The sequence below is a fragment of the Nycticebus coucang genome, chromosome 3 (genome assembly GCF_027406575.1).
Source record: "Nycticebus coucang isolate mNycCou1 chromosome 3, mNycCou1.pri, whole genome shotgun sequence".
NCBI lineage: Eukaryota > Metazoa > Chordata > Mammalia > Primates > Lorisidae > Nycticebus > Nycticebus coucang.
Genome location: NC_069782.1, coordinates 51,772,915 through 51,784,572, shown reverse-complemented (window position 1 = coordinate 51,784,572; position 11,658 = coordinate 51,772,915). Strand labels below are relative to the sequence as shown.

Genomic DNA, 11,658 nt, shown 5'->3' with positions numbered 1-11,658 from the left:
ACTAAAACAGTGGAAAAACGGCAAGTGGTCGTGTGTGTACAATCCGTCTAAATCCACCCAAACTGTAAGTTCAGTAGCAGAGAGACTGCAAACCAGAAAGGCCTTACCTGTGAACTGTTTTGGTGTCTTTGGACTTGGCACTCAGTTGAACTGCCTTGGGGAGAGCCTGAGCGGGAGTGCGGAGAACTTTGGCCATTGTCTAGGGCCCCAGTCTGAGCCGCTGAGCCAGACGGAGCTAATAGTGTTTGGCTCTGGGTCACAGGCAGCCATTGTGAGCGATCTGCCCAGCAAGCTCCGCCCTCTGGGTCGCAGAGCTAGAATTCAGTGGGAGCTGGTAACCCAGCAACCAAGTAGACTAAGGGTGGAGTCTGAGCTACCTTGCAGACCTAACCATCAGGGGCAGAGTGAGACCAGTTTTGGCACACTGGGTAAGTGGAGAGCCACTTCAGCAGTGATTCCAGCGACAAGCACCTTCCTGGGAAAGCTTCTGCTCAGCAAGTGAACAAGTTCAAAGTGCCTTTTAAGTGAGCTGAAGAGAGATTTAGGGTGTCTACCTGCTGGGGTTTGAGAAATCAGCAGCCTCCAGTCATATCAGAACTCTGATTAACATCTCATACCCCAGAAGACCACGTGTTGCCCAGACAATATTCAACAACATATACATACTGCTGTTTTTGGTTGTGTTGTTTTTTTCTTTTTTCTTTTGGTTTCGTTGGTTTTTTTGTTTATTTTGATGTTGTTGATATTGTTTTGTTTTTTAATTTCAACTTTTTCCATACAGATCCTTTTTCTTTCTCAATTTTCTAGTTTAATTATAATTTCCCATTGCTGCCATTTTCAATAACTAGAACTTCGTTTTTGCTAGTGTTTCTACTGCAATTATTTGGTTTTTCACCCAATTTTATCCCGTAAAGTTTTCTGTTTGCTTGTTTTTGTTTGATTTATAGCATTTTTGTCTTTCCTCTCTGCTTGGTGGAGGTGGGGTACTGTGTCTGATCAGGTTAGCAAAGAGCTGCTGACCTCAAGGGAACCACCCAACTGGGCACCCCCAGAAGGTGGGTTTTTTTTAAGGTTGTGTCAAAGTACCCTACTGTACACCTATATTGCTCTGTCTCCCTACTTCCGTGCCTCTCTTCTTTTTGTCAATATTCCTTTTACCCACCCCCTCTCCTTTCTCTATTTTTCTATTTTTTTCTTATCACTCGGTCCTTCTTTCTTTCATCCCTTTTTTGCTCTTCAACCTTCTCACCCGTCTGGTCCTGTAACCCTTAGTCCACAGGCATGAGAACTTAAAGAGCAAGAGGAAGTGAAAGGAAAATTAGGGCAAGGAAACAGATAAAAGAAATCACTCATGAGGAAGAATCAGCAGAAAACTCCAGGTAACATGAAGAACCAGTCCAGAACAACCCCGCCAAGGGACCATGAGGTAGATACTGCAGAGGATTCTACCTATAAAGAAATGTTAGGAACGACAGAAAGGGAATTTAGAATACACATGTTGAAAACAATGAAAGAAATGATGGAAACAATGAAGGAAACTCCTAATGAAGTGGAAAATAACCAAAAGGAAATCCAAAAACAGAATCAAATAAGAGATGAACGATATGAAGAATATAAAAAGGATATAGCAGAGCTGAAGGAACTGAAACAGTCAATTAGGGAACTTAAAGATGCAATGGAAAGTATCAGCAACACGTTAGACCATGCAGAAGAAAGAATTTCAGAAGTAGAAGACAAATTTCTTGAGATAACTCAGACAGTAAAAGAGGCAGAAAAGAAGAGAGAGAAAGCAGAACGTTCACTGTCAGAATTATGGGACTTTATGAAGCGTTCCAACATACGAGTTATAGATATTCCAGAAGGGGAAGAAGAATGCCCCAGAGGAATGGAAGCCATACTAGAGAGTATTATAAAAGAAAATTTCCCAAATATCACCAAAGATTCTGACACACTGCTTTCAGAGGGATATCGGACACCAGGTCACCCCAACTCTAACCGAGCTTCTCCAAGACACATTGTGATGAACCTGTCCAAAGTCAAGACAAAAGAAAAGATTCTGCAAGCTGCCAGGAGTAAGTGCCAGTTGACCTACAGGGGCAAATCCATCAGAGTGACCGCAGACTTCTCTAATGAAACTTTCCAAGCAAGAAGACAATGGTCATCTACCTTTAATCTGCTTAAACAGAACAATTTCCAGCCCAGAATTCTGTACCCTGCTAAGCTAAGCTTCAAAATTGTCGGAGAAATCAAATCATTCACGGATATACAAACATTGAGGAAATTCGCCACAACAACAGCAGCTCTACAGGAAATACTTCAACCTGTTCTACACACTGACCACCACAATGGATCAGCAGCAACGTAAGAACTCAGAAATTAAAGGACAGAACCTAACCTCCACACGGATGCAAAAGATAAAACTAAGCAATGGACTCTCACAAAATAAGATGAATAGAATACTACCACACTTATCAATTATCTCAAGAAATGTTAATGGCTTGAATTCCCCACTGAAGAGACATAGATTGGCTGACTGGATTAAAAAACAAAAGCCATCCATTTCCTGTCTGCAAGAAACACACCTGGCTTCAAAAGACAAATTAAAGCTCCGAGTCAAGGGTTGGAAGACAATTTTTCAGGCAAAAGGAATTCAGAAGAAAAGAGGAGTTCCAATCTTATTTTCAGATACATGTGGATTTAAAGTAACTAAAGTCAAAAAAGACAAAGATGGTCACTTTATATTGGTCAAGGGAAAAATACAACAAGAAGACATTTCAATTCTAAATATTTATGCACCCAATTTAAATGCTCCCAGATTCTTGAAACAGACCTTACTCAGTCTGAGCAATATGATATCTGATAATACCATAATAACAGGGGACCTTAACACTCCTCTTCCAGAGCTGGACAAATCCTCTAAACAGAAATTAAACAGGGATATAAGAGTTTTCAACGAGACCCTAGAACAACTGTGCTTGATAGACGCATATAGAACACTCCATCCCAAACATAAAGAATATACATTCTTTTCATCACCCCATAGAACATTCTCCAAAATTAATCATATCCTGGGACACAAAACAAATATCAATAGAATCAAAAGAATGAAATTTTACCTTGTATCTTCTCAGACCATAAAGCACTAGAGGTGGAACTCAACTCTAACAAAAATGCTTGACCCCACCCAAAGGCATAGAAATAAAACAATCTTCTCTTGAATAACAGATGGGTGCAGGAAGAAATAAAACAGGAAATCATTAACTTCCTTGAGCATAACAACAATGAAGACACAAGCTACCAAAACCTGTGGGATACTGCAAAAGCAGTTTTGAGAGGAAAATTCATCGCTTTAGATGCCTACATTTGGAAAACAGAAAGAGAGCACCTCAACAATCTCACAAGATATCTTATGAAATTGGAAAAAGAAGAACAATCTAAGCATAAACAGTAGAGGAAAAGAAATATCCAAAATCAAATCAGAGATCAATGAAATTGAAAACAAAAGAATCATTCAGAAAATTAATGAAACAAGGAGTTGGTTTTTTCAAAAAATAAATAAAATAGATAAACCATTGGCTAGACTAACGAGAAATAGAAAAGTAAAATCTCTAGTAACCTCAATCAGAAATGATAAAGGGGAAATAACAACTGATCCTACAGAGATCCAAGAGATCATCTCTAAATACTACCAGAAACTCTATGCCCAGAAATTTGACAATGTGAAGGAAATGGATGAATATTTGGAATCACACCCTCTCCCTAGACTCAGCCAGGACAAAATAGAGCTCCTGAACAGACCAATTTCAAGCACTGAGATCAAAGAAAGAATAAAAAATCTTCCAACCAAGAAATGCCCTGGTCCAGATGGCTTCACACCACAATTCTATCAAACCTTCAAGGAAGAGCTTATTCCTGTACTGCAGAAATTATTCCAAAAAATTGAGGAAGAAAGAATCTTCCCCAACACATTCTATGAAGCAAACATCACCCTGATACCAAAACCAGGAAAAGACCTAAACAAAAAGGAGAATTTCAGACAAATCTCACTCATGAATATAGATGGAAAAATTCTCAACAAAATCCTAGCCAATAGATTACAGCTTATCATCAAAAAAGTCATTCATCATGATCAAGTAGGCTTCATTCCAGGGATGCAAGGCTGGTTTAACATACACAAGTCCATAAACGTTATCCACCATATTAACAGAGGCAAAAATAAAGATCACATGATCCTCTCAATAGATGCAGAAAAAGCATTTGATAATATCCAGCATCCTTTTCTAATTAGAACACTGAAGAGTATAGGCATAGGTGGCACATTTCTAAAACTGATTGAAGCTATCTATGACAAACCCACAGCCAATATTTTACTGAAGGGAGTAAAACTCAAAGCTTTTCTCTTAGAACTGGAACCAGACAAGGTTGTCCTCTGTCACCTTTACTATTCAACATAGTGCTGGAAGTTCTAGCCAATACAATTAGGCAGGACAAGGAAATAAAGGGAATCCACATGGGAGCAGAGGAGGTCAAACTCTCCCTCTTGGCTGACGACATGATCTTATACTTAGAGAACTCCAAGGACTCAACCACAATACTCCGAGAAGTCATCAAAAAATACAGTAATGTTTCAGGATATAAAATCAATGTCCACAAGTCAGTAGCCTTTGCATACACCAATAACAGTCAAGATGAGAAGCTAATTAAGGACACAACTCCCTTCACCATAGTTTCAAAGAAAATGAAATACCTAGGAATATACCTAACGAAGGAGGTGAAGGACCTCTATAAAGAAAACTATGAAATCCTCAGAAAGGAAATAGCAGAGGATATTAACAAATGGAAGAACATACCATGCTCATGGATGGGAAGAATCAACATTGTTAAAATGTCTATACTATCCAAAGCAATCTACCTCTTCAATGCCATTCCTATCAAAATACCAACATTTGGAAAAAATGATTCTGCGTTTTGTATGGAACCGGAATAAAACCCATATAGCTAAGGCAGTTCTTAGTAATAAAAATAAAGCTGGGGGCATCAGCATACCAGATTTTAGTCTGTACTACAAAGCCATAGTGGTCAAGACAGCATGGTACTGGCACAAAAACAGAGACATAGACACTTGGAATCGAATTGAAAACCAAGAAATGAAACTAACATCTTACAACTACCTAATCTTCAATAAACCAAACAAGAACACACATGGGCGAAAGTCTCCCTATTCTATAAATGGTGTTGGGAGAACTGGATGTCTACATGTAAAAGACTGAAACTGGACCCACACCTTTCCCCACTCGCAAAAAATGATTCAAAATGGATAAAGGACTTAAATTTAAGGCATGAAACAATAAAAATCCTCAAAGAAACCATAGGAAAAACACTGGAAGATATTGGCCTGGGGAAAGACTTCATGAAGAAGACTGCCATGGCAATTGCAACAGCAACAAAAATAAACAAATGGGACTTCATTAAACTGAAAAGCTTCTGTACAGCTAAGGAGACAATAACCAAAGCAAAGAGACAACCTACACAATGGGAAAGGATATTTGCATATTTTCAATCAGACAAAAGCTTGATAACTAAGATCTATAGAGAACTCAAATTAATCCACATGAAAAAAGCCAACAATCCCATATATCAATGGGCAAGAGACATGAATAGAACTTTCTCTAAAGATGACAGATGAATGGCTAACAAACACATGAAAAAATGTTCATCATCTCTATATATTAGAGAAATGCAAATCAAAACAACCCTGAGATATCATCTAACCCCAGTGAGAATGGCCCACATCACAAAATCTCAAAACTGCAGATGGTGGCGTGGATGTGGAAAGAAGGGATCACTTTTACACTGCTGGTGGGCCTGCAAACTAGTATAACCCTTCTGGAAGGAAGTATGGAGAAACCTCAAAGCACTCAAGCTAGACCTCCCATTTGATCCTGCAATCCCATTACTGGGAATCTACCCAGAAGAAAAAAAATCCTTTTTTCATAAGGACACTTGTACTAGACTGTTTATTGCAGCTCAATTTACAATCGCCAAAATGTGGAAACAGCCTAAATGCCCACCAACCCAGGAATGGATTAACAAGCTGTGGTATATGTATACCATGGAATACTATTCAGCCATTAAAAAAAATGGAGACTTTACATCCTTCGTATTAACCTGGATGGAAGTGGAAGACATTATTCTTAGTAAAGCATCACAAGAATGGAGAAGCATGAATCCTATGTACTCAATTTTGATATGAGGACAATTAATGACAATTAAGGTTATGGGGGGGGAGCAGAAAGAGGGACGGAGGGAGGGGGTGGGGCCTTGGTGTGTGTCACACTTTATGGGGGCAAGACATGATTGCAAGACGGACTTTACCTAACAATTGCAATCAGTGTAACCTGGCTTATTGTACCCTCAATGAATCCCCAACAATAAAAAAAAGAAATACTCATCCAATATTAATAATTTGTTCTTCAGTAAGAAATACAATTCTTCGTAGCAAATGCCCCAGAGTTCCCTCATTCAGTTACTACAGCCATTAAAAACCAAACTGTTAGCTAAATTGGCAAAATGTTTTTGTAGTCTTGCTGAACACCTGTATCTCTAACCTCTAGTTGTCCCATAGGCACCATGTTTATCTGAATAGTGACAGCAGGCTGCATCTGACAGATACTAACACTAAGCTTACACACTGTATGAAAACCTAGCACTGCACGCTGCTTCTATAGGTGTGTGCTGTCTGATGCACATGAAAGCAGACTCCGTTAATACCCACTGGGGACAGGAGCATTATTTACTTTGCCTTGACTGGTTCTCTTCCTAACCAGCGAACACTAACTTTTTGCTTATAATGATACTCTTTTAAAAAAAATCCTGTAACATTGATGGTAAAGGAAGCCCATCAATGCCATCATACATACTGCACCTGCAGATTACTGCACGACAGATACACTGCAGGCTAAATGGAAAAGTCCTATTGAGTGATATAGTAAGCAACAGTTCAAAAAACATGCAAGAACTGGGATCTTTATAATGTTCTAAAAGTCCTGTTACAGTGGAGGAGAGAAATACACATGGATCATGTGCATCAAAACTGAAGTGGTGGTTCCACCGTTGGATGCGGGCATGCAGGGGTCTGTTGAGCGGCGGAAGCTCACAGAGAAGAGGTAGTCCTCCTGCGAAGAGTCCCTGAGCAAAAATGTGCCTTCAGGCTTCCCTTCGAGAAGGGTCCATCACTCCCCAGTAACAGGGATTCCCTGTAATCTGAAGCAAATCTGGCACAAGGCAGTGTATGTAATCAATCTGGGTGTGGACTTTCCAAGCTCCCTGTCTGCTAATATGGTCATGGCTGTCTGCGGATACCTGACGCTGCTTCTGCCTCCGTGACTGCAAACACAGCGTGATTGTATCCTTTTCCCAGTCACAGTTAGCTTGTGGAAGTGCAGAACTGTCCCCACTTATTTCAGTCATTCCAGGAGCTAACTTTGGTCCCAGTTTGTATAATGGATTAACCTGTGCAGTAGTTTCGAATGTATGTATTTGTGCATTGGGAGGGGGATCAACCCCTTCCTTCAATACTAAGCCGTCTTCTCTCTCTAAGCCTATCTTCCTCATCTTCTGTAGATACCAAAGATGGATCAAAAGTATCAAAAAATGTTGAAGGTGGGCTCACAGGAGCTGTATGCGTTTAATCAAATGCCATTTTGGGGCTAAATCTGAGCCAGCAGGAAAAGGGCATTTCTCAAGCATTAATTCAGAAAGATGTATTTTTCTTCTATTGGAAAAGAGAGGCTTTGACTGCTTGTTCTAAGTTCTCATGGGAAAACACAAACCCACAGTATCCTGCAACCTCTGTCTCAGCGACTTCCTACGGTTCTGCTCTAACATTGTCCATCTCGTGTACAGAGCTTATACCATAGCACCTCTCTCTCCTTTGAAGTCCACTTCGTGTTCTACCAAACTTTTTATCAGTATCCAATGAACTTTGGGTCTTTGTAGAAGAGGAATGTTTTTTCTTTCCACCCCATGCAGCATGTCCAGAGTAGGAATCTCTTCCTGCGAGTCTTGTTCCTGGGGTAACACAAGAACATTATCCTTTTCCATGCTTATTTCAACAATTTGAGGGATTTCAGTGGCACAATTTTGGTTTCTCCTTGAAGAATTCTTCGAAGAGCTTAATCCTAATTGCAAGACAACATTTTCTCTTAAGGGACTGCTTTGCTGCTGAGGAGCCGAGTCTCCTATTCTGATGTTTTTCTCTTTGACAGACAAACATCTTTTGGAGTTCATGTCCACATTTTCACTACGGCTTCCTCCCTCATGAGGAAGAGATTCTGACATCTGCATTTGAAGTTATTCCACATTTTTCTCACTTTCTCCATTGATTATAAGATCTACTAATCAAGTTAATTACTGAATACTTAAAAGATTCCAAGTCCTGGCTGGCATCATGGCTCACTCTATAATCACAGCACTTTGGGAGGTTGAGGTGGGAATCACTTAAGCCTACGAGATTGAGACAACACAGGGAGACTCCATTCCTGGGCGCTGTGGCAGGTGCCTGTAGTTCCAGCTTCTTGGGAGGCTGAGACAAGAGAATCGCTTAAGCCCAAGAGTTTGAGGTTGCCGTGAGCTGTGATGCCACCGCACTCTACCAAGGGTGACATAGTGGGCCTTGTTCCAGCGCACAGGGCGGCCTCATCCAAGGCACCTGCGGCCAGTTGGGACAGCCAGGACGGCGCAGTTACGGACAGGGCGAGTCCTCCCTCCTTCTGGTGCGACCCGTCCCCTCCGACTGCCAGCGAGCGCAGCCTCTCTTCCTCTGGACCGAGCCCGGGGACCCCAGCTCCTCAGGATGCCCCTGTCAGGCCCCCACCCTTCCCCGGCCGCCTCCCCCTCTTCACCCCCACCAGAATGGAAAATCTAAAAAAAAATTTTTAATGATACATAAAATAATAAAAATCAAACTCTTTGATTGAAGAGGGGTTATGGTAAAAGACTGGACTGCCATCCAGTCTTTCTGATTCTTAATGATTCTTCCTTCATTATCCATGAGGTTCCTCTAATGACTAACACTCTAGCAATAAAAATTAGAAACCACATGGGTGGAAAACTGAAATGTCTAAGAGATAAAGTAAATAAATGAGGCAAGTTGGGTGGGACATGTGGCTGGCAGGAGACCACCTGATGACAATGTTCCCAGTTGGATCTACTGTGGTCTGCTGGATTTGGTGCCAGTCTATTGGTGCTTTGCACAACTCTAGGCCCAGACTCACCAAACATTCCAGTTTTCCAAGAGAAGCCAGAAATCTATATTACAGTGAAATCACCTGATTTTTTGAATTGGTTACTAATTAAAACATCTTGTGATATTATAAAGGTCAAAAATACATCTATAATCTAGATTTACTCAAGGATCACTCAGTACAATCTACAATCTTCTAGGCCATTTTATTTTCTGGATAAAGAAACAGAACCTAGAGAGGTTGAGTGACTATGGTCACATAGATAGTGACACTTGTTCAGATATTTTTTGTCTTTAAATTCAATACTTCTTACATTACAGGATCATAAAATGTCACTGTGAAGTTTACAATAAGCAAATATGAAAAAAATTCTTTAAAAGTAACCCAATTCTATGCTATGATTTAGTGTTCGGCTTTGAGGTGAAATATTGGACAGCAGGTCAAGTATGTGCTCTGTGTCCAACTCCCTCCAAATCCTGTAACTGGAGCAAGATCTCTTACATTTTTTCCCCTCCCAACTTGGGTTTGCCAGAGCTCTGGCTGCCTGATCAGTAACACATGAGGTCAGAAACCGTCAAAGGATTATCACTGGCAATCACCCAGTAGCCAATCTTCCCTTTTCCAGCATGGCCCATTTCATTGCACACTCATATCCTATTGGTGACAGACTCCCTGCAAAACACATTTTTCACTTTTATGTGTATTTTTCTCTGAATGCTGTAAAGTTAGATGATTAAATTTTTTTGGCTGAGAACTTTAAATATATAAAAGCAAATAATATTTACCATCTAAATGCCTAAATGGAACCGAATTGTTCATCGGTTAGTCATATGGTCCTTGCATGAGCTGTTTCATGAATATTTCTATTCCTTAGCAGATTGTTGCAGAAAAAAATTTTTGAGTCAGGCATAAACAAATATCTCATACCTTATGTTGGAATATTTTAGGTTCAAAAATTAGATGAAGAGCTATGCTTATTTTCTGATTTTTTTTTTTTTAAGAATCTTTGCCTTGATCAATCTTTCCAACACAAATAGATTTTGTTTTGGTCCCATAAATGTTATCCTAAATATAGTTAAGAGGAAAGGCTGGAAATATAAGTATTCTGTACCCATATAATAAGTTTAAAAGATATAAGCTTTCAAATTTGAAGTTGCCTTAATTTAAAATATTTAGGTCTCCCTCTCACCTGAGGTTTTGGTGGTTTCTATGACACTGGCAGGTGGCAAAAGTAGTGTAAATTAGGGCACCCAGCTCAGAAAATAAGAGTAAGGAGGTGGGTTTGATTTGGCTGAGCAAATAAAAATTTTTCTACTCCTTATTTCTAATGTCTTATGTCATCATACATTATTCGTAGAATAAATTAGACCACATGGAATGGTTCTAATCTCACCATTAGAAAAACAAAGATACAAATGCACACTTAAAGCTGCTGTTTCCTGATAACTTTCTGAAGTCTTACTATTTCCCCCTCTTCTTTCTTTATTGTTCATTCCCTTTCTCTCTTTTGTTTATTTCCATCATAGTTCATGTTTTCATTTTTTAATTTCCCCTCAACATCCTCTCTAGTTCTGCTTTATTACTGTCAGAGTATTCCTAAAAAGGACAGTGTAAATTATTTATAAATTCTGTTTTCTTACAGATTTACCCAATATTTATACAAATGTGTCCCTACAGAAAATAGTTTTGACACACAAAAATCTGACTATTAAGTTTGTGAAGTCATCCTAGAAAAAGTGCTACATACTTCATTGCTGAATATCCCTAGTCACCTTCTAAGTACATGCTTTGGGAAGGTATGCACCAATGCCAGTGCCTAGTCCACACTTCAAAGCAATGTGGAATTCTTTTTTTGGACTGTCCATCAGAGGATTCACAAGTACATGAACTTGCCACTGTCCTCTTACATTGGCAGCACCATACAAACAACTGGGTAAGGTTTCATAACCTTGATATATCAGTGTCTCATAGCTGTGTTTGTGTCAATGTGTGGCAGTCTCTTGCTGAGTGGCATTCATTACTATTGTTTTGTGTTTTTTTGTGTGCCATATTATGACAGCTTGATGGTTATTCCAGAAAAAGAGTTCCAAAATTGTTTTAAAGGGTGAACAAGGCACTGGTGTCAGTGCACAGATTCCCAAGAGGAGTACTTTGAAGGTGACCATAGTGATATTCAGCAATGAAGTTAGCACTTTTTCTAGGATGATGAGTTCACTAACTTAATTGCCAGACTCATAAATACCATTGAAATACAATTGAAAAATTGTGTCGAAGACAACAACAAACCTTTGCAAGTTACACTTTTTTATTTCAACATATTATAGTCTACAAACATTTTGTTACATGGATGCCTTTTATAATGCTTCAGGGAATTTAGTGTGCCAATCCAGAATAGAGTACATTGTACCAGATA

At 39.5% G+C, this 11,658-nt stretch overlaps 1 pseudogene; it reads right to left on the bottom strand.

Moving 5' to 3' along the window:
* Positions 1 to 6,793: 6,793 nt before the first annotated feature.
* Positions 6,794 to 8,381, bottom strand: LOC128582047 (suppressor of cytokine signaling 5-like; annotated as a pseudogene).
* Between the last annotated feature and the right edge of the window lie 3,277 nt (positions 8,382 to 11,658).